The following is a 22,235-nucleotide window of genomic DNA, read 5'->3' on the forward strand; positions in this document are numbered from 1 at the left end:
TACCAGTAAGCCACTGCTGACACCAAGCTTCTGTTATTTTCCAGTGGAAGTGAAACATCACCTTTGACCTGCCAGTCAGCTATATTTATAGAGGAAAAAGTCAACACCCAGGAATGACTATGAGGCAGTAATCAGATCATTGAAAGTTCCTGGTAATATCATGAGCCATGAAAACACAGTTTGAGAGGCTTTTAACAGTGGCTATCTGAATCTAGAGATAAGATTACTGCCTTGAAAGTGCTCCCAGAAAATAGCACAGTCACAATGAATCCTATGTATTTTCCACTATTCTTTAATGCCTGTTAAGTATGCAATATTTTAACAATTTTAAAATCTCAGCTCAGTGTTAGATCTACCATGAAGACATGAGCTCAGGAAGATGGTTTCCCTGAGGAATGGGATGGGTCAAGGGGTAGTGGTGGGGCGGGGGGGGGGAAACTAAAGAAACCATAGATTTCTCCATCAACAAAGCCAATACAATTCATTGATCGTGTGACAGGAAGTGAGTTTTAAATGAAAAAAGTAGGAGTTTTCTATTCTCATTGGGGATAGAGTGGGGGAATGGGACTGACTGGATTGCTCTACAGAGAGCCGGCACGGACTCGATGGGCCGAATGGCCTACTTCTGTGCCGTTATGACTCTATGGGCTGGATTTTGTGAATGAAGACGAGTTGGAGGCGGGACTGCTGCTTGTCATGTCAATGTCCCGCCTCCATCCTTGCCTGCCCAACCAGAGGGATTTTCCCCTGATTGACCTTGTTAAGCCTGCCCTGCGGGCTCAGCAGGCCAATTAGGGAGTAAGTCACTGACAGAGCACGTCAACGTCAGACGTGCTATCTGTCAAAACTTATTGGAAGAAGAAATGTCAGCATTTGACAGCTCTGTGAAGCTGTCAAACACTGACACTCTCTGTAGTTTGATGAGGCCTTGTGTTCAGGACTCATCAAACCTTTCAACTTTGTTGCTTTCACATGACTGTTGGATTGGAGGATCCAACAGCCAGTCTGTGAAATCGACAAGGAGGATGCCGGCTCTCCCGATCCAGCGCGGCTGAAGGCTGTCGGAGGAAAACAAGGTAAGTGAACATTTTAAAAAACTTATCACTCACCTTACATACTTACCACTCCACACTTGCACCCATCACTAACCTCTACATCTTACTTCCAGGTGCCTCCGACCACCGCAGACCTCCTTCACATCTCTTCCAACCCGGCGGGGTTCTCCGAGGTCGGGAAGCCTTCACCTGTGAAGGTAAAATGCCACTAATCTTTTTTCCTGCCTGTTAACTACCTATTAATCCCTTTCCCGCCTCCAAGAAACGGGACCCGAAGCTGCACATCTTCCTGCCCCCTGGCAAAAGGGCACGGAGGTGGGATGGGGTGGTTTTGCCATCCGCCCCCACTTTCTGCTACATTACCGGCAGTCCCGCCTCCTCGGGGCTGAGAAAATCCAGCCCTATGACTCTATGACTTGAGTCTAGTAGACTTTGCTATCAAGGGAACCTCATTAAACTGCCAGACAGCTGACAAAACCCAGCTCAACTGTGACAGATGATTTTTGGGGACCAATCACCTGTTTTTTCAACCCATCGCTGGCTGGTTGGGCAGTCAGGGTTTCAATTGCTCAGCTGGAGTGGAGTCATCTTTTTAAGTCAAGTGCATCAAAGTACATTGATTTTTTTCAATAAAGAGAATGGCATGCAATCTTCATTTTTGATAGTTGAACCTTTGCCCTGCTGAACAAACATGCACTCCATGTGATTCGTGCAGAAAATGTAATAATTAGCACTTTAGAGGTTTACCATTTAAATAACGAAAGGAACCCTCTCTGGCCACGAGATCTGTGCTGCGTATTGGACTACAAAGTAACAATTCATTCACATCTGCTGTCAGGGCAGGATTAAGGCATAGGTAACCTAGGTATGTGCCTAGGGCACCACTGGAAAGGGCACACCAAGATCAGCACAGATTTATGATGCTAGAAGCAAATCTTATGAAATTTGAAAATGTCACAGGATTTTGTGTCAGCCAGTGGCTCAGTGGGTAGCACACTCACCTCTGTCAGAAGGTCAGTGGGTTCAAGTCCCACTCCAGAGACTTGAGCACGGAAATCTAGGCTGACACTCCAGTGCAGTGCTGAGGGAGTGCTGCACTGTCGGAGGTGCCATCTTTCGGATGAGACGCTAAACTAAGGCCTGCTCTCTCAGGTGGACGTAAAAGATCCCACGGCACTATTTCGAAGAAGGACAGGGGATTATCCCCGGTGTCCTGGCCAATATTTATCCCTCAACCAACATAACAAAAACAGATTTCCTGGTCATTGTCACATTGCTGTTTGCGGGAGCTTGGTGTGCACAAATTGGCTGCCATGTTTCCTACATTACAAGTGACTAAACTTCAAAAAGTACTTCATTGGCTGTAAAGTGATTTGAGACAACCAGTATTCGTGAAAGGCGCTATAGAAATGAAAGTCTTTCTTTTTGGCAATCCCGAATAAGATGTAGATTTTATTCATAGTCAGTGGAAAATCGAACCTATGTGTGATTTTTTCTGAAATTCTAATGTCTATTGTTTTGGTATAACTTAAGTTTGATTATTGTTTCACTGTTTTATTATAAACACAGGATAATAGAACATTGAAACAGGACTCGGTCATTTGACCCTCTAGCCTGCTCCACCAATCAGATCATGGCTGATTTGCACCTCAACTCCATTCACACGCCTTTGATCCACATCCCTCGATACTAACACAAATTGAACTCAGTCTTAAAACTTTCACTCGACCCAGCATCCACAGCCTTTTGGAGCAGAGAGTTCCAGACGGCAAAGGAGTGTAGCCTGATTCACTTCTAAGTGGCCTAGGTCTAATTTTAAGATTGTCTCCCCTTGCTTTGGATTCGCCCACCTGAGTAAAAAAGAAAGACTTGCATTTACAGGAAACTTTCGATTTACCGGCACCTAAATAACCGGAAATGTCGGTTAACCGGCAAAATTCAGGAGTAGGTTTTACTTCATATTTATTTGCCTTCTTCCATCTGTGCTGTGCAAGGGTGTGGCTGCAGCTGTTGCTAAGCTACAGAGACGCTTGAAACTTGTGTTCATTGTTCTACAGTTGTTGCTAAGCAACAGGGTTTGTTGCTTTATACGGAGCTGTCAGCTCTCCCTATCTTTTACTATAGCGTTCGGTTATCTGGAATTTTTGATGAACCGGCACCACGTCGGTCCCGTCCGTGCCAGATAAAAAAATGTTTCCTGTATATAGTGCCTTTTACGACCACCAGACACCCCAAAGCCCTTTACTGCCAATGAAGTACTTCTGGAGTGTAGTCACTGTTGTAATGTAGGAAATGCGGCAGCCAATATGTGCACAGCAAGCTCCCACAAACAGCAATGATAATGACCAGATTATGGCTTGGATTTTCCGATCGGAGGCTTCCTGCGTGCAGATGCCTCCGATCTGGAAAAAATTCTACAAACTTACCTGTTGGCTCGGTAGGTCCCGACACTTCCGATCCTGATCCTCTCCTGGTGCGCATGGAGGACCAGCTATCCCAGGGTCGCAGGCAGTTCGCAAGCATCCCTGGGATCACGTGGGCCATGGGGAACCAATCAAAGAAGGGAATCCCCCTTCACACTTTTGACAGGTCTCTCTGCATAGATCTGTCAAATATATGAATGGGGATCACTCAAAAACACACTAAAACTTAAAAAAAAATTAAATCATGTGTTTAAAATTAGTTAAAATTACATTAAATTAAATACTTTAAAAAAAAATTTATTTTTTGAAAAATAATTCAAGTTTTTTACGGGGCTAAAAAGAAACATACCTTTTTAAAAGTATTTTAAAATTATAAATGAGTGACATTTTTTTTCATTTTTTTACTTTTTTAAACTGTTATGCTGGTAAAAGGAGACCTTACGCATGCTTTTACCAGGCGTAAGATTTTTAAAGGTTTTCAGCAGGTGGAGGTTGTGCAGAAAGTGGAACTCTCCACCCGCAGAGGCCCTTCTCCAGGGCAGGCAGAGGATCTGTCAAGAGGATTCTTGACAGATCGGAAGTGCCGGTTTTCAGCACATGCGCTTCACATGCCTGAAACCAGCAATTGCGAGGCCCCTACGGGTGTGTACACAGCTCGTACCCACCCGTGGGGGTCAGAAAATACGGGCCAATCTGTTTTAGTGATGTTGATTGAGAGATAAATATTGGCTAGGATACCAGAGATAACTCCCCTGCTCCACTTCGAAATCGTACCATAGGATCTTTTACGTCCACCTGAGAGAGCAGACGAGACCTTGGTTTAACATCTCATCTGAAAGACGGGACCTCTGACAGTGCAGCACTCCCTCAGCAGTACACTGGAGTGTCAGTCTAGATTTTTCTGTTCAAGTCTCTGGAGTGGGACTTGAACCCACAACCTTCTGACTCAGAGGCAAGGGTGCTACCCACTGAGCCATGGCTGACACTAAATAGATTAAATAGGTTATGTGCAAAATCTTCTTTGGCTTAATTGAATCTGGCACAGAATATTTATTTTTGTGTCTTGAGATATGCCTAGAAGGAAAACTTGAAAAGGAATATGATTGGACAAAGGGCTGGGAGTCCTTCATTTCATGTTGTGCTCAGGGCCAAGTAAGTCCTTAAACTCATCCTGTTGTGTTGGTAATGTATGATTATTGTACATCTAACAACAACTCCTATGTGGACCATGCACCTACTCTATAATGTGGATAGGCTGTGTGTCCATTATATCAGAGGCAGTGGTGTTTATAAGTGAGGCAAATCATATTTGTGATGCAAGAGTGAGCATTCAGAGTGAGACAGGATGCTTCAGTGATAGAAGTAGGTATTTGAGAGTTATGCAGGTTATGGTACTAATGGAAGGACGGACTTCAAATACAGACAGTTGCATCGATTCGATCGCGCCTGAAAATGGCAAGGAAGGGACAGGGGCAGAGGGCAAGGCCAGCGCTGCACATGCCTCTTCAGAGGGAGTGCTGCATTGACACAGGGGCGGTCTTTCAGATGAGACATTAAACCAAGGCTCTATCTACCCCCTCAGGTGGATGTAAAAGATCCCATGGCACTAATCAAATAAGAGCAGGGTAGTTCTCCCAATGTTCTGGCCAACATTTATCCTTCAATCAACGCCACCAAAACTGTTTATCTGGTCATTCATCTTATCTCATAAAAATGCTCCACACTTGGAGTACTGTGAATAGTTCTGGTCTCCATATTATAAAAAGTATATAGAGGCACTGGTGAAGGTGCAAAAAAGATTTACTAGAATGATACCAGAACTGAGAGGTTGTACCTATCAGGAAAGATTGAACAGGCTGGGACTCTTTTCTCTAGAAAAGAGAAGACTGAGGAGAGACCTGATCGAGTTCGTCAAGATTATGAAAGGGTTCGGTAGGGTAAACGCAGAGAAAATAATTCCACTTGCAGGCAAGACCAGAACTAGGGACCATAAATTTAAGAAAGTCACTAATAAATTCAATAGGGAATTATATATATATCCACAGTGAGTAGTTGAGGTGATTAGCATCAAGGGGAAGCTAGATAAGCACATGAGAGAGAAAGGAATAGAAGGATATGAAATGGGGTGAGATGAAGAGGGGTGGGAGGAGCCTCATGTGGGGCATAAACACAGGCATGGACCTGCTGGGCCAAATGGCCTGTTTCTGTGCTGTAAATACTCTGTAATACTTTGTAACAGTGTGGACAATTTAGTGATTTGGAGCAGGGCAATGTGATATAACCCATGCCAAAAAAATACAGAGAGATCATTTATTCCTTATCAGTCTCCTCCAGCATTGCAGCTACGTAATGAATTTAGATAGCAAATGGTTCCAGCCTAGAAATGGCTATTTAAGAAAGTGTGAAGCTTTGACACATTTGCATGACATTCCTCCATTTGCTATTTTAACTGATGCATTAACCTTTTTTTTAACACCTCCATTAAAATAATGGACAGAGGAATGTCTTGTGAACACGTTAAGGCCTAGAAATTCAGTTGGGCGCGCCAGCCGTTAGCGCCTTAGGAGGAGTAGATCTCGAGCGCTAGGCGCTTAGCGCCCAGGCGCAGCGCGATCTGCGCCTCGCCCCAACTTCAGTACACATTTAGCGCCGGCGCAAAGTCTTAGCGCGCGCCCTGCTGCGCGCGCAGATCATGACGTCATTTACTAGTGCAACACCCTTTGTGCGCCCCGAACCGGAACTTCACTCGCGCCGGCCCATTGTGCGCCGGGCGGCCCTAACGACTGTGAAGTGGAACGGTACACAGCCGAGGCGGGCCGCGGGGAGCGCTAATTAAAGGGCACTTACCCTGCACTATAAAGGCCAGCCATTTTGCAGCATTCACTCTTGTGCAACGGTTTTTTGGAGAGAGACCAAGGAGGAGAGCTTACTGGTTTGGACCAACACTAGGACAGGTATTTTTGGCTCAGGCCAGAGCTTAGCAATTATCTTTGCCTTCATTGAGAGCTCATTGTTTGCCAGCATATAATGGGGGCTGCATTGGGTGCCAACGCTGACTTTCAGCCTTATGCCAGAAGGGCTTACAGACGCCGTGAGAGAGTGGCAGCCCTGGCTAGACGCAGAGGGGGCAACAGGCGTCGCCAACTGAGGCCTTACCCACCCAGGGTATACCATCAGCAGTCCTCCTATCTGACCATGTCTGCCGCGATGTGTGTAAGGAGGCTGCGATTCAGAAGGGAGGTGGTTGCAGACATCTGCCAGCTGCTTCAGAGAGATCTGCAGCCACAGCTGATGCGCAGGACGTCTCTGTCGGTAGCAGCGAAGGTGACGGTGGCTCTCAACTTCTATGCCACCGGCTCCTTCCAATCCGCTGCTGGGGACATCGCTAACATCTCCCAGTACGCCGTGCATTGCTGCATCCGCCAGGTGACCGAAGCCCTTTTCAGAAGGAGACATCAATTCATCTCCTTCCCCATGACCCTGGACAAGCAGCAGCAGCGTGCAGTGGGATTTGCAAGAATAGCGGGCTTCCCCATGGTGCAGGGCGCCATTGACTGCACGCATGTGGCTTTGCGGGCACCTCTGGAGCATGCCGAGGATTACCGCAACCGGAAGGGCTACCATTCCCTCAATGTACAGCTGGTGTGGGACCACAGGCAGCGCATCCTAGCTGTCAATGCCCGCTTTCCAGGCAGCAGCCACGATGCCTTTATCCTGCGACAGACAACTGTGGCTGACATGTTCCAGGCACAGCCTCCCCCAAGAGGATGGCTTATCGGGGACAAAGGCTATCCTTTGTGTACCTGGCTCATGACCCCGCTCCGCGCGCCCACGACCCCTGCTGAAGAGGCATACAACGAGAGCCATCAAGCGACTAGGAACATCATAGAACAATCGGCGTCCTCAAGCAACGGTTCCGTTGTCTCGATCGCTCCGGGGGAGCCCTCCAGTATTCGCAGGAGCGAGTCTCCCAATTCGTCGTCGTTTGCTGCATGCTGCACAACCTGGCTATCCGCAGGACTCAGGCACTGCCACCTCACGTTGGACCCCCACCTCAGGAGGAGGAGCATGAGGAGGAGGAGGACGAGGAGTACCAGCCCAGGAGGGAGGCACAAGGTCCAAGGGCCGCCCGTCGGCGGCTTATTGAACGTCACTTCTAGGCCCCCTGTCAGGGAATGGCTTGTGCCAATGAAAGAACATGATTGCAGCCGCTCCGCAAGCCCTCAGCCGGTTAAGGCAACAAACACTTCAAAGACCATACATGGACAATGTTAATAAATAAAATGCTTTATTGTACAAACTCAGGGCCCTTCCCACATGAAAACCAAAAACAGACGAAACCCCCAAAAAACACTCAAACACATTACTCGCTCCCACAACCTGGAGAGGATTAACAAAACAGTGCAACTAAAATGGCCATCATCCTCGGCCTTCGTAAAATACAAACATCACATCCTCGGCCTTCAAAAAACAAACATCCAATTCTCGGCCTCAAAAAACAAACATCCAATTCTCGGCCTCAAAAAACAAACACAACTGGCCACACATTCGACTTTTTGGCCCGCTAGGGCGATGCCTTGGCCATCTTTGTGTGGCCCCTGCCCGCCCTGCTGCTCCTCCTCAAAGTAAGGCCATTGGCTGCTGCAAGGCTGGGGGCAGGCTCCAGAGGGGCACATGTCGTGACGGCAGATGCCCTTGGGGGTCGGCCTAGTCGAGGTCTGGCCGTCGAGCGGGCGGCTGTTGAATGCTGCAGCTGTGGCTGGCCAGCATCAGTCACTGCAGCAGCTCCTGGCAGCTCCACTGGGGGAGTGGCAGTGGCGGCTGGAGGAATGGGGGCAAGCTGGCGGATGGCAGGCGCTCGCTGGTCACCTGAGACACTGGCACTCGCCCGGGCCAGCACTGCAGCATGCGCACCAATCTGCCGAGGGACAGACCGCTGTGCTGCTGCAGCGCGCCAGGTGCCCTGGCGATGCCTGGCTGACACAGCGAGTGTGGCAGCAGTGAGTGCCCGTGTTGACCTGTTCAGTGACCTCATCAGAGCACCCAGTGACTGCACGGCACCACTGATCAGCTGCCCACTCGCTGCCTGAGCTGCCCCGAATGCCGCCCGACTCGCTGCCTGATCTGCCCCGAATGCCGCCTGACTCGCTGCCTGCTCTGCCCCGAATTCCGCCAAACTGATGGCCTGTGAGGCCCCGACGTCGGTGACACTCCGAGAGAGGGACTCGATGGCCTCAGGCAACCGTGCCACTACCCCCATGAGCTCCGTGTGCCGGCGCTCCGAGTCCGCGGACAAGTCCTCGAGGCGTTCCATCTCCTCGGCGAAGACCATCTCCGGACTGGAGGCCGGACTCTCCCTCTGGGGAGAAGGCCGCCGAGCTGGCCGACCCTTCCTGCATTGCTGGACGCCGCTGGGCCCAGCAATTGGACTCCCCTCCGACCCTTCCCCCCTCTGGGGAGAAGGCCGCCGAGCTGGCACCCCCCTCCCGCGTTTCTGCAGGCCGCAGGTCCCATGAGCTCCCCTCCCCTCCGACACTTCCGCGACGCTCCCCTCCAGGGAAGACGTGTCCCCTACATTGGCATGGGTTGCCACGGCTGAGGGTTCCCCTGATGGGCCGCCTCCCTCTTGCTCCTCCTCCTCCTCCTCTTCTGAGGGGCTGTCACTGGCAAGTTCAGGGACCTCCTCCTCACCATCTGAAAGCAGGAAGGCACAAGATTAGCTTTAGAGTGAGGAGAGGGCGTCAGCGAGGGATGCATGAGTGGTGGCATTCAGCGCATTGGTCGGACAGTGGCAAAGGATGTAGATCTGATGCGCAAGTGGGACGAGAGAGGTCCAAACGTTGATGTCCTTACCATTGGTGCCCAGAACAGGGTCGGCATCTCCACATGCAACGGGGCCAATCACCCGGCCACCCATGATGCGCTCCACGCGATGTTGCAGCTCGGTGAGCGGCTGGATCTGGGGTCGGCCTCCCCCGGTCGCAGTCCGGCTCTTCTTGTTATTGGCCAGCTTGGCCTGCAAGAGAATGGACGGCCTCTAAGTACAGTGTGTCGCCCTGATCTTGTGTGCACTGCCTCCCATGGTGGAATAGCCTGGCCAGTGTGTCGCCCTGATCTTGTGTGCACTGCCTCCCATGGTGAAATAGCCTGGCCAGTGTGTCGCCCTGATCTTGTGTGCACTGCCTCCCATGGTGGAATAGCCTGGCCAGTGTGTCGCCCTGATCTTGTGTGCACTGCCTCCCATGGTGGAATAGCCTGGCCAGTGTGTCGCCCTGATCTTGTGTGCACTGCCTCCCATGGTGGAATAGCTTGGCCAGTGTGTTAAGTGCAGAATGTGCAATTGATGTTCATGCCTGTCCCACAGCTGCTGGGTGAGGGCTGGCCATTAGGGCTTTCAGGTCCCTTTGCCCATAATGTGAGGTGCACATGCAAGGATGAGGAGGTCACTGGAAAGGGTACTCACCTGACAATCCGCGTGAGGTCATTAAACTTTTTGCGGCATTGGACACCGGTCCTGGGGACCTCGCTGTTGGCTGACACCTTGCTGGCGACATGCCTCCAAGCTCTCCGGTAGGCGCGGACCGGCGCCTTCCTGCCATTGTCCGGGTACAAAATATGGCGCCTCTTCTCCACACCACCAACCAGCACACTCAGATCACGCTCTGAGAAGCGCTGCGCTCATTCACGGGCCCTCTGCATGGCTTCAGGCGCTATTTGGGTCCAGCAGCAGTGTTCAGGCCTAGCTGGAGGGCTCCACTATCCAGGGCGTGGCAGCAGACAAAGTCGACCCTTCCCCCTTAAGAGCTGGCCGGCGCCAGGGTGTCTGCTGTCAATCACGAGATGGCCGCACCTGCGCTGCGCCCGGCCTGGGCGCTCTCGCTCAGCACCTCCGGCTTAGCGCCTAAAGAGAGGTGTCCAGCGCCAGTTTTAGCGCTCGAGCAAACTCTTAGGGCGAAGCTAATGAATATCGGAGAAGTGGCCTCGATTTGGCGGCGGGCGCAAACTTTAGCGGCCACCCGACTTTACCGCCCCAAAAGTGGCTACAATGAATTTCTAGGCCTAAGTGTCTGTTACATGAATATTGCAAACACTAATTTCTAGGCTCTGGCATTTTTTAAAATTTCTATGCATTTAAACAGAAATATTTATGCAGTCAGTATTCACTATGGCAAAATTGACTACACTGATGATTTGTAACAGGTTAACCATGATTTGAAAGACCCGTGATTGAGGAGTTATTCATCTATGCAGAGTTAAACATAACTGCGCTTTGTCAACTGGTTTAAGACTGACCTAATTTTTTCGTGTCTAGTCATAAAACCCTAGAAACCAAAAAGAATCCGATTGCAGTATCCCATGTTGTCAGTTCCAGTACGTGTATGTGGGCTGTTATGTAACAGGTTTAAGCAGGATAGTAGACAAGCAAACACAGAAGCACTACAAAGAGGAAGGTGGGGCTGTAGGGAGGTTGCGGAGGTCAAGGCACCAGGGATTCAATCTTTGACTTGTGGCTGCTAAGCTTCTGACTCTATCAAATGTTCATTTTATCTTGGGATTGTGTCTTAATTCCCATCTTAAAAAGCAGTATTTTTTGTTGTTTAGTTTCCTGCTGATTCTGTATCTATATTTAATTGTAATGTTTCTGCACTAAACAGTATTTTTTTTTTAAATGAGACTAGTTGTAGTTTGAGAACACTGGGAAGAAAAACAGAATTGATGATTATGTGTGATCCTGAATTTCTGTTTCATGATATTCCACTGAGGGTTTGTAGAACACCCCTCTACTTGTTCCTACCAAGCGAGATGATAGGATAATACATCTAGCTCAAGTGACTCTTGTTCTCAACGTACTCATGCACATCTTTTTCCTGCTAGAAGAAGCATCAACTTTGTTCCCCAAAAAACTAAAAAAAAATTATTAAATTATTTCAAGATATCTTATTATTAACTGAGAAGTTTGGAGACCTGAGGCGTGGCAACAGGGTGGTGGTGAGGGGTGGGGGTAGACCAGAAAGACCAAGCTACACTGGGATTAGTACCCCGACAAGAATATTCATCAAGGGCGCCAGGTGAATCCTTATTTTTTTTTTACCTTAACTCCTCATCAAGGACTTCTCTGGGATTTACCATCCAGTCTATGCCTAAATTTGGCTCACCGAACTGTCTTACATCAACCAATTTGGATTATATTAGCATTTACACTGCCAACCTCCCACTAAGTTCCCCCTGGAGCCTCTGCTCTTACGTAAATTCACCTTCTGCACTGGTAGCTGTATCTGGACTAGCTGGCTTCAATCTTTCTCCCTTGATCTCAGCGAAACTTGTATGTCTATGCTGACGTAAGCTTTATTACGGTAACCTTCTCACTTATTTCCATGTCATGGCGTTTCAAATCTAATTATCCCAGGGAAACAATCTGTTTCCTGGACTACTGGCAGCCTATGGGTTAATTGAGCCAGTTTTCCTGAACTTGGGTTCATAACATTTGTTATTAAAGGGGACTCAGGTGCTTGTGCTGGAGATACATTTAGATTCCATCAGCTCAAGTAATGTTTATGCTGTGGTGTCAAAAGGGGGAATATTAACCCCTCTGTTGAAAAATAGGTTCTAAAAATTCTGATCTATTTAATTAAACTTATACACAAGTTGCTCATATGTTTCACAGATGTCATATGCAGGAAACAAGAGGGTATTTTTAAAAATGAGAAGAACATCCAGTACTTAAAGCATTAAACACCTCCCATCTATCACTGCTATCTAGATTTTGTGGATTGTTTTTCCGTGTTGACATCATAATCGTGCCTACATGGAGCAATATGTCAATTATAAACATTTAGATTGTCATTTGTCATATTTGGGGAGATGAATCCTGGTTTTTAGTGAGTTTCTGACCTCCTGATAAGGTTGGCTACCAGAGCAATGTGTGAGCTTGTATCTTAAGAAGACTGACAGATTTATCACTTGTCACCTTCACAAGAAACTGAATAAATGGTAAAAGATGACGCCAGACAAATAACTGGGAATAATGTCCTTGTATCTTAGGCAGTTGATGAGGGCCAGATGACTAAACTATTGCCAAAAAGTGTCAGCTGTGGCTCAGTGGGTAGCACCCTCGCCTCTGAGTCAGAAGGTTGTGAATTCAAAGTCCCACTACTGAGATGTGAGCACAAAATTCTAGACTGAGACTCCAGTGCTGCACTGTCGGAGGTGCTGTCTTTTGGATGAGGAGTTAAACCGAGGCCCCGTCTGCCCACTCAGGTGGACGTAAAAGATCCTATGGCACTATTTCAAAGAAGAGCAGGGGAGTTATCACCGGTGTCCTGTCCCTCAATCAACATTGCTAGAAACAGTTTATCTGGTCATTATCACATTGATGTTTGTGGGAGCTTGCTGTGCGCAAATTGCCTGCCACGTTTCCTACATTACAACAACAGTGATTACACTTCAAAAAAAAAAGTACCTCATTGGCCGTAAAGTGCTTTGGGATGTCCGGTGGTCGTGAAAGGCGCTATATAAAATGCGAGTCTTTTCTCTTTAAAATGGCAGTAAGAGAAAAGGACTTCTTTCATGGATCATAGAGTGCCTCGATATACTTTTTATAGGAGGCCAAAGGAATCCAGCCCTTCCTCAATAACAGTGGTCCTGTCACCTCTGTTTTCTAAACTGATTGCCTTGTGGGATATAAATGCTCATAGGGTGGCCTATTTCATGTAACTCTACACCTGTTACGCATGTATGGATTTATGGATTTAGGTGAAGTCTGTCAGAAGTCAAAGGGGGAATTTTCACCCAACCCACAGCAGGAAACTGACATTGAATGGGTCGCCTGTTTCACATCCCACATGGAAGTCAATGGAGAGTAAAACCGGGTGGGGTGTAAAATGGGCGGACAGTCTGTTTACCCTCAAAATGACTCATTTAAACTTCCACAGTACTTGGTTTGGTCAAGAGCATCATGATAAATAATGTTTTTACGTGTATAGTTATACACGCCATGTCCCCACGGTTAGTGTTTGTGATGTCCTGGCCAATATTTATCCCTCAATCAATGGCCAGAATTTTCCGGGGTGTCAGCGGGTGGGATCGGTGGCGAATCGGGTGGGATAGTGTTTTTTTTTGACAGCAGGTCAGGAACCTGCTGTCAATCCGCTGCAACGTGCCTTTCCCAATGTCAGGTCTGTCAGCACTGAGCAAACGCAACAAGTAGCGGCGGGGAACCCAATTAAGCTCATTATAATGTACTTACTGGACCCCTAACAGGCTTTTTTACCTTACTTTTTAACTTTAACTTCATGGCTACAGGAACCACGCTGTTTGGTGACTACATCTGTCAACCTGAGGCGGGAGTTCAGTGGCCATTGTTCCAGCTGATTCCTTCACAGCTTCCAATTCACAATAAAAGCTGCCACCTGACAGAAATCACTTTCCTCAGCCACAAGCTGTTCCTCACTGCATTTCCACAACAGATTCAGCATGCTGCAAGTCTTTTCACAGGTCTCCATCCAGTCTTACCTCACTACCTCTCTCATCATTGACACATTGCTTCTGTCATCTGTACTTCGCCTTCCATCTATTCCATCAACATGGGTGCCGTTTATACTGTCTCACCTTGGTCCTCAGAACCAGACTACAATGAGCTCTAACACCAGCAGCACCAGGCACACCAGCAGCACTAACAACAAAACCAACCTTCTCCGCAATCACCTGATGCTGCACAGGACAGAGAGCATCAGCACCCAAGCACATTGCTGCCCGGGGGGCCAGGGATGGCCTCATCATGGCCAGATTTACTTCACTTGACGCTGTACACCCTGGCTGCCAAATGATGCGCCTGTTTGGCACCACCCCACACCAACACCATAAAGCATCCCTACAATGACCAAGCCATTCCTTTCACACTCATCACCATTGCGGGGGGTACCGTTATCTCTCACCAGTCATTGCAACTCACTAAGCCACTTCCAAAGGTGCACACAAATCTGTCCAACACCGTAAAGTGTTGAAAATAAAGATTGCAATGTTTGACAGTACATTAATAGAAACCTTACAAAAACATTGGATAAAACACCCAAGTGCCTACCCTTGTGTGCTGTTAGTTGGTATGATTGCACTAGGATGAGGGTGATTGTGAAGGGTGGCTAGTGAGATGGGGATGTGATAATGTAAATAGAGAGGGTTGGGTGGAGATGCAAGGTAAGTTGGTGTGAGTAAGGATGTGCAGGAGAAGGATAGGGAAGGCAGAGTGATGAGAGGCACAGCAGGATGAGGTTGAGTGTGGCTTTGTACTAACATTTTGTGATCTACTGAGATCATTGAAAGGTTTGCGCCACTGCACCCAGGGCCTCCTGATGACATCCCTGCTTGTGTCTTCCTGTGCAATGTTCAACCAGGCTGTTTATGTCACCTGGGGAGGTATCTTCTGCCGATGGGAAGGGAAGAGAACCTCCCTGTGTGCTGTGACTCCCACCATAAGCATATGGAGGGAGTCATGGGAGAGCCTGCGTGCAGCCCTGCAGCTCTGTGCAGTGATTGTCAGTGCTTGCAGCACCTCAATGCTGTAGAACACTGACAGCACAAATGTCAAAAGCAAGTATGCCATGATCCCTTTAAGGAAACCAGCTGATGATGTGTCATGAATGATGTCACCAGAGCTGCTTCCTCTAATTGGCCCTGGAAATGCGCTAGGCAGACTTAATAAGCCCTATCAACGTAAATTCATTTTAGACAGCGGGATGGAGCCAGCTGCGGGGCAGTGTCCCGCCATCTTCATCACCTACCCCGGACCCGCCAAGGTGAGCAAAATCCTGGCCAACATCACTAAAACAGATTATTTGGTCATTATCACATTGCTGTTTGTGGGAGCTTGCTATGCGTAAATTGGCTGCCGTGTTTCCTACATTACAACAGTGACTACAGTTCAAAAAGTACTTAATTGGCTGTAAAGTGCTTTGTGACTTCTAATGGTCGAGAAAGGTGCTATATAATGCAAGTTTTTTTTCAGGCGGTGGGGGAAGGACGTTGAAGGGGATTGACATGAATCTTGTCATTCATGTGGAAATGACTTATGAAATAATACTGGCCGGCCTGCTGGTGGCGCTGTCCAGGGAGAGTATAAATACTCGGGCATTGGCCCAGCTTGCTCGGGACATTCTTTAACAGGAACTAGTGAAGGACACAACTCGATCTCCATGTTGAAAAACAGTTGATTAAAGCCTTGTTTAATACTCAGACCAAGTGCCGAGTAGTTTTCTTACGTCAGGGATTTTCTCATTCTAACTGTATAATATTCTAACTTTATAATATTGGTAAAGGTATGAAATAATAAGGCTGCCTGATACGCATCATAACCCTTTAAGGATATTAATGACTGTTTTTCGCTGGTGGTTAACAGCAATGACCACAGAGACAGTTATTAAAAGGGAGGAAATGGGAGGTAAGTGGAAATGAACAGTTTTGCTAGTTTTGGTGCTACTTCCTGCATGGCACTCTTTAAAATAAGGAAGAACAATAATCAATGAAACATTATAGAGGACGTGATGGTGATTGTGAAAGTGAATCAAGGCCCTGTCAATGACCTGCCAGCAACCTGTGCTGTTTTCCACTAGTTGTTTGACTACGACTAGGTGTCCTCATCTGCTGAAGTGGAGTTATTTTAATGACCGGCCATCAGGATACTGAAATAGTATCAGTGGAGACTGAATGAATGTTCAGGTGCAGAGGCAGAGTTACACATACAGAGCTGGGGGACATAGAATGGAATCGTACGCCGCGATCTTACTTGAGGTGCGTTGGGAGCGGGACTGCTGGTTTCCGGGTTCTAGTCCCGCCTCCAGCGACATCTGACGAACAAGCGCTATTTTCCCTTGATTGGCCTTGTTAAGCCCGCCCTGCAGGCTTGCCGGCCAATTAAGGGAAAGCCGGTGTCAGGTGACGTCAGTGCATGATGCGCCATCTGCCGGTTTTCTTAATGGGACAGGCCTCATAATTTTTTGACACATGAATTGTCAGTGTTTGACAGCATTGAGGTGCTGTCAAACACTGACAATCACTGTCCAAAGGTGAGCCCTTGCACCCAGGCTCAACAATGACTCTCACCTTAGGAGAAAACAGATGGCAGCTGAATGTGAGATTGCACAGGCCATCTGTCAATTCTCCCGATAAGATGCGGCATCACAGAAACATCAAATCTCGTCACCTGCAGATACATATAAACAGAATAAAAATATTTCTCACTACGCACCATTGCACCCATCACACTGTCTCTGCAGCTGTCATTTGCACGCTTACACTGCAGCAGTCCCACAGCTCGCCTCGCTGACCCTGGCGGGGTTTCCCGCCATCGGGAAGCGCGCATTAAGAGGCAGAAAATTGTGAAAAGCCTCTTAACTGCCTGTTAATTAGCTCTAATCCCCTTCCCACCACTAGGAGACAGGTCTCTGCATGAGTCGGGGACCTGCCTCCCGGGAAGATGGTTCGGAGGCTGGTTGGGAGCGGGGTTGGGACCCGCTCCCAATTTTTCCCATTTTCCCAGCAGTCCCGCCTCCTCAGGGCTGGTAAAGGTTACAGCACGGAAGAAGGCCAGTCTCTGCGAGAGCACTTCAGCTAGTCCCACTCCCCCGCCCTTTCCCCGTAGCCCTGCAAATTTCTTTCCTTCAGGTACTTATCCAATTCTCTTTTGAAAGCCACAGTTGAATCTGCCTCCACCGCCCTTTCAGGCAGTGCATTCCAGATCCAAACTACTCGCTGTGTAAAAAAGTTTTTCCTCATGTCGCCTTTGGTTCTTCTGCCAATCATCTTAAATCTGTGTCCTCTGGTTTTTGACACTTTCGCCACTGGGAACAGTTTCCCTCTATCTACTCTGTCTAGACCCCTCATGATTTTGAACACCTCTATCAAATCTCCTCTCAACCTTCTCTGCTCTAAGGAGGACAACCCCAGCTTCTCCAGTCTATCCACGTAACTGAAGTCCCTCAGCCCTGGAACCATTCCTGTAAATCTTTTCTGCACCCTCTCTAAAGCCTCCACATCCTCCCTAAAATGCCCAGAATTGGACACAATACTCCAGTTGAGGCCAAACCAGTGTTTTCTAAAGGTTCAACATAACTTCCTTGCTTTTGTACTCTATGGACTCGAATTTCCAAGCCCCGTGGAGGCGGGTTTGGAGGCGGGAGTGGTGGGAAAATTGCAGAATCGGGGGGCAGGAACCCATCCCGCCCCCAACCCGCCTCTGTGCCAATGTCCCAGGAGGTGGGTATCCGACCTGTGCTGGGAGCCGCCTCCCCGAGTTGGGAAGGGGATTAGTGCCAATTAACTGCCTGTTAACAGGTTTATAACAGGCAGTTTTTTGCCTAATCCCTATTTTTAGCCCTGAAGTGTGGGCTTCCTGACGGCTCCAAACCACGCCAAGTTAGTGAGGTGGACCGTTGGTCTGAAGGGGTTGGAGGGGTTGAGATGTCCGTTGTGCAGGTGAGTGATGGGTGCATGTGTGCAGAGGTAAGTGTGTGAGGTAAGTGTAAAGTGTTTTAATAAGTTTTACTTATCTTTACTTTCTCCTGCAGACTTCCTTCCTTCAGTTCTCGGGAGTCCCTCAGCTCACCGGCACAGAAAGCAGAATGGCCGCTGAACTGTCAAAAGCTGCAGCCTCTGCTTTCTGGTCTGGAGAGATCTCTAACTGAGTCTGAGTAGAAGGACTCAAGTTAGAAGACAGATTGTCAGTGTTTGAAGCTTCACAGAGCTGTCAAATGCTGATTTTTCATCTGTCAAAAGCTCTTGACAGATGAAATGTCAATTGCTGACATCACCAGTAACCAGGTGTCCCTTAATTGGCCTGCTGAGCCCGCTGGGCGGGCTTAACAAGGTCAATCAAGGGAAAATAGCGTGGGTTGGCCACAAGTCAATGGAGGCGGGACTACAACCCAAAAAGTGGGAGTCCCGCCTCCATCACGTCCCCATTGACAAAATCCAGCCCTTGGCCTCTATTTATGAAGCCCAGCATCCCTGCTGCCAGCACATTGTACAAATCGCAGGAATATCCGGCTCAGTTAATTATTCAACTATGCTTCAATCTTCTGCTGCAGAAGAAGGAATTTGTATTTATTTCTTGCCTTTAATGCCCTCAGAACATCCAAAGTGCTTCACAACCAATTAATTACTTTTGCAGTGTAGCCACTGTTGTTTTGTAGGCAAATGCAGCAGCCAATTTGCACACAGCAAGGTCCCACAAATACCAAGGGATATGTGAGCCAATAATCTGTTTTTGGTGGTGTTGGCTGAGTGATAAATGCTGGCCAAGAGACCAAAGCAAACTCCCCGGATCTTCTCTGAATACTGCATCTTTTGCATCCATCTCTAACTCCCCTGATCTTCTTTGAGTACTGCCATGGCATCTTTTACATCCATCTCTACAGGAAGATGGAGCCTCTGCTTAATATCATCTTTAACAATACAGTGCTCCGTTAGTACCACACTAAAGTGCCCGCCCAGATCATCAGCTCAAGTCCTCAAGTGGGGCTTGAACCTTTGACTCAGAGTACTATCACTCAGCCAAGCTGTCATTTACTAACTGACGTGCTTTACCTCATCAGATGTAATCCCATCTATCATTTATTCATGAATGCAATGACTATGAAGTAGTGCTGTCCCTTTGGGCATTTATTCATCAACAAATGTATATGTTGTCACATTTTTTTCACCCTCAAACAAAATAATCTTTTACAAAAATTGCTTACATATAGTTCTGACTGCAGTAAGATGAAGTGGCCAAGATTAATTATATTTACATTTTTCCCCCTCTTATACTGGAGGTGTTCACCTTCTCAGTATAGTATATATTTATTTATATACTGATGAATTTTCCGTGGTGATGCTTACGGTGAGTCAGACGATGCATTGTATTATAAAGGCAGGAACAATGTGAAATAGATTGTAGGTGTGTGCCCCTTTCGACTAGAAGATGTAATTGCTCTTCAGTCTTAAAATGAAGGTGGGTTCAGTTATAGGGTTGGTTGCAAGTGAAAAATGTAATTTGGTTTGATTGCCAGATCACTTAACAAGTTGGACACCATGAGACCGCCTCTCCAGAGGAATTTTTCTGCACTGATCCATCGAGCTGGTTTATGGTCTCTGGGATGGTAATGTATTCCTCTCCAAAAAAGACTTTCCACACTCAGTGTTTGGGTGAATATCTAATAGATCAGACTGCACTGAATCCTGGATGAGGCTGAGCTTGTTCAATGTGGCCTAACTTAAGCAGAGAAACAATTATTTGCGGGCTTCTTTTGACACAATCAAAGAGAGAGTTATGAATGTGACCTTTTTAGAGAATGTAATCTCTTTTGATGTCTTCTTGCTTCTTCCTAACTGTAAAATAATGATTCTTCAATCATATTCCCTGCACAAACATGGATTCTCTCTGTTTTGTTACTTTGGAGACTGTCATTCATAGAAACATAGAAGATAGGAGCAGGAGTAGGCCATTCGGGCCCTCAAGCCCGTTCCGCCATTTAATGAGATCATGGCTGATCATCCAAATTCAGTACCCGGTCCCTGCTTTCTCCCCATATCCCTTGATCCCTTTAGCCTTAAGAAATATATCTAACTCCTTCTTGAATATATTTAATGAATTGGCCACAACTGACTTCTGTGGTAGAGAATTCCACAGGTTCACCACTCTCTGGATGAAGAAATTCCTCCTCATCTCTGTCCTAAATGGCTTACCCCTTATCCTTAGACTGTGATCCCTGGTTCTGGACTCCCCCGCCATCAGGAACATCCTTCCTGCATCTAGTCTGGCTAGTTCTGTTAGAATTTTACAAGTTTCAATGAGATCCCCTCTCATTCTTCCAAACTCTAGCGAATATAAGCCTAATCGACCCAATCGCTCTTCATACGTCATTCCTGCCATCCCAGGTATCAGTCTGGTGAATCTTCGCTGCACTCCCTCCATGGCAAGAACATCCTTCCTCAGATAAGGCGACCAAAACTGCACACAATACTCAAGGTGTAGTCTCACCAAGGCCCTGTACAACTGCAGCAAGACATCCTTGCCCCTGTACTCAAATCCTCTTGCTATGAAGGCCAACATACCATTTGCCTTCTTAACCGCTTGCTGCACCTGCATGCTTACCTTCAGTGACTGGTGCACAAGGACACCCAGGTCTCATTGCATTTCCCCTTTTCCCAATCTATTGCCGTTCAGATAATAATCTGTCTTCTTGTTTTTGCCACCAAGGTGGATAACCTCGCATTTATCCACATTATACTGTATCTGCCATGCATCTGCCCAATCACCCAACCTGTCCAAATCATACTGGAGTTTCTCTGCATCCTCCTCACAGCACACACGCCCACCCAGCTTTGTGTCATCTGCAAACTTGGAGATACTACATCTAGTTCCCTTGTCTAGATCATTGATATATATTGTGAATAGCTGGGGTCCTAGCACCGATCCCTGCGGTACCCCACTAGTCACTGCCTGCCACTCGGAAAAAATACCTGTTTATTCCAACTCTTTGCTTCCTGTCTGCCAACCAGTTCTCTATCCAGGTCTGTACCTTACCCCCAATCCTATGTGCTTTAACTTTGCACGCTAATCTCTTATGCGGGACCTTATCGAAAGTCTTCTGAAAGTCCAAATACACCACATCCACTTGTTCTCCCTTATCTATTCTACTACCAGTTACATCCTCAAAAAATTCCAGTAGATTAGTCACGCATGATTTACCTTTTGTAAATCCATGTTGACTTTGTCTGATCCTGTCACTGTTTTCCAAGTGCTCTGCTATTACATCTTTTATTTACAATGTGCAACAATCATTACAACAACAACTTGTATTTATATAGCGCCTTTTAACAACAACAACAACTTGTGTTTATATAGTGCCTTTAAGGTAGTAAAACGTCCCAAGGCATTTCACAGGAGTATTTTAAGACAAAAAATGTGACACCGAGCAACATAAGGATAAATTAGGACAGGTGACCAAAAGCTTGGTCAAAGAGGTGGGTTTTAAGGAGTGTCTTAAAGGAGGAAAGAGATGTAGAGAGGCGGAGAGGTTTAGGGGGGGAATTCCAGAGCGTAGGGCCTAGGCAACAGAAGGCACGGCCACCAATGGTTGAGCGATTATAATCAGGGATGCTCAAGAGGGCAGAATTAGAGGAGCGCAGATATCTCGGGGGGTTGTGGGGCTGGAGGAGATTACAGAGATAGGGAGGGGCGAGGCCAGGGAGGGATTTGAAAACAAGGATGAGAATTTTGAAATTGAGGTAGTACTGAACCGGGAGCCAGTGTAGGTCAGCGAGCACAGGGGTGATGGGTGAACGGGACTTGGTACGAGTTAGGACACGGGCAGCTGAGTTTTGGATGACCTCAAGTTTACGTAGGGTAGAATGCTGAAGGTTAGCCAGGAGTGTGTTGGAATAGCCAAGTCTAGAGGTAATAAAGGCATGGATGAGGGTTTCAGCAGTGGATGCAAAGCACACCACTTCTGCAGCTGTCATCAACGTACAAACATTACAGTAGACCCACAGCATGCCACACTTACCTGGCGCGGTGTCCGGACTTCTGGAAGCCCGCAGTAGACCTCTCAAAATTACAAGAAGCCTCTTAACTGCAGGGCGGGCTTAACAAGGCCAACTGACGCAAAATCGCATCTGTGCGTCAGATGTTGTTGGGGGCGGCACTGGAACCCAGAAGGCAGCTGTCCCGCCCCCAAGCCGCATCGACCGGAAAAATCGTGGCCTTAGTGTCCCAAAGCGCTTT

Source organism: Somniosus microcephalus, chromosome 26 (genome assembly GCF_052327205.1).
Source record: "Somniosus microcephalus isolate GS21.2 chromosome 26, FLI_Smic_1.0, whole genome shotgun sequence".
Taxonomy (NCBI): Eukaryota; Metazoa; Chordata; class Chondrichthyes; order Squaliformes; family Somniosidae; genus Somniosus; species Somniosus microcephalus.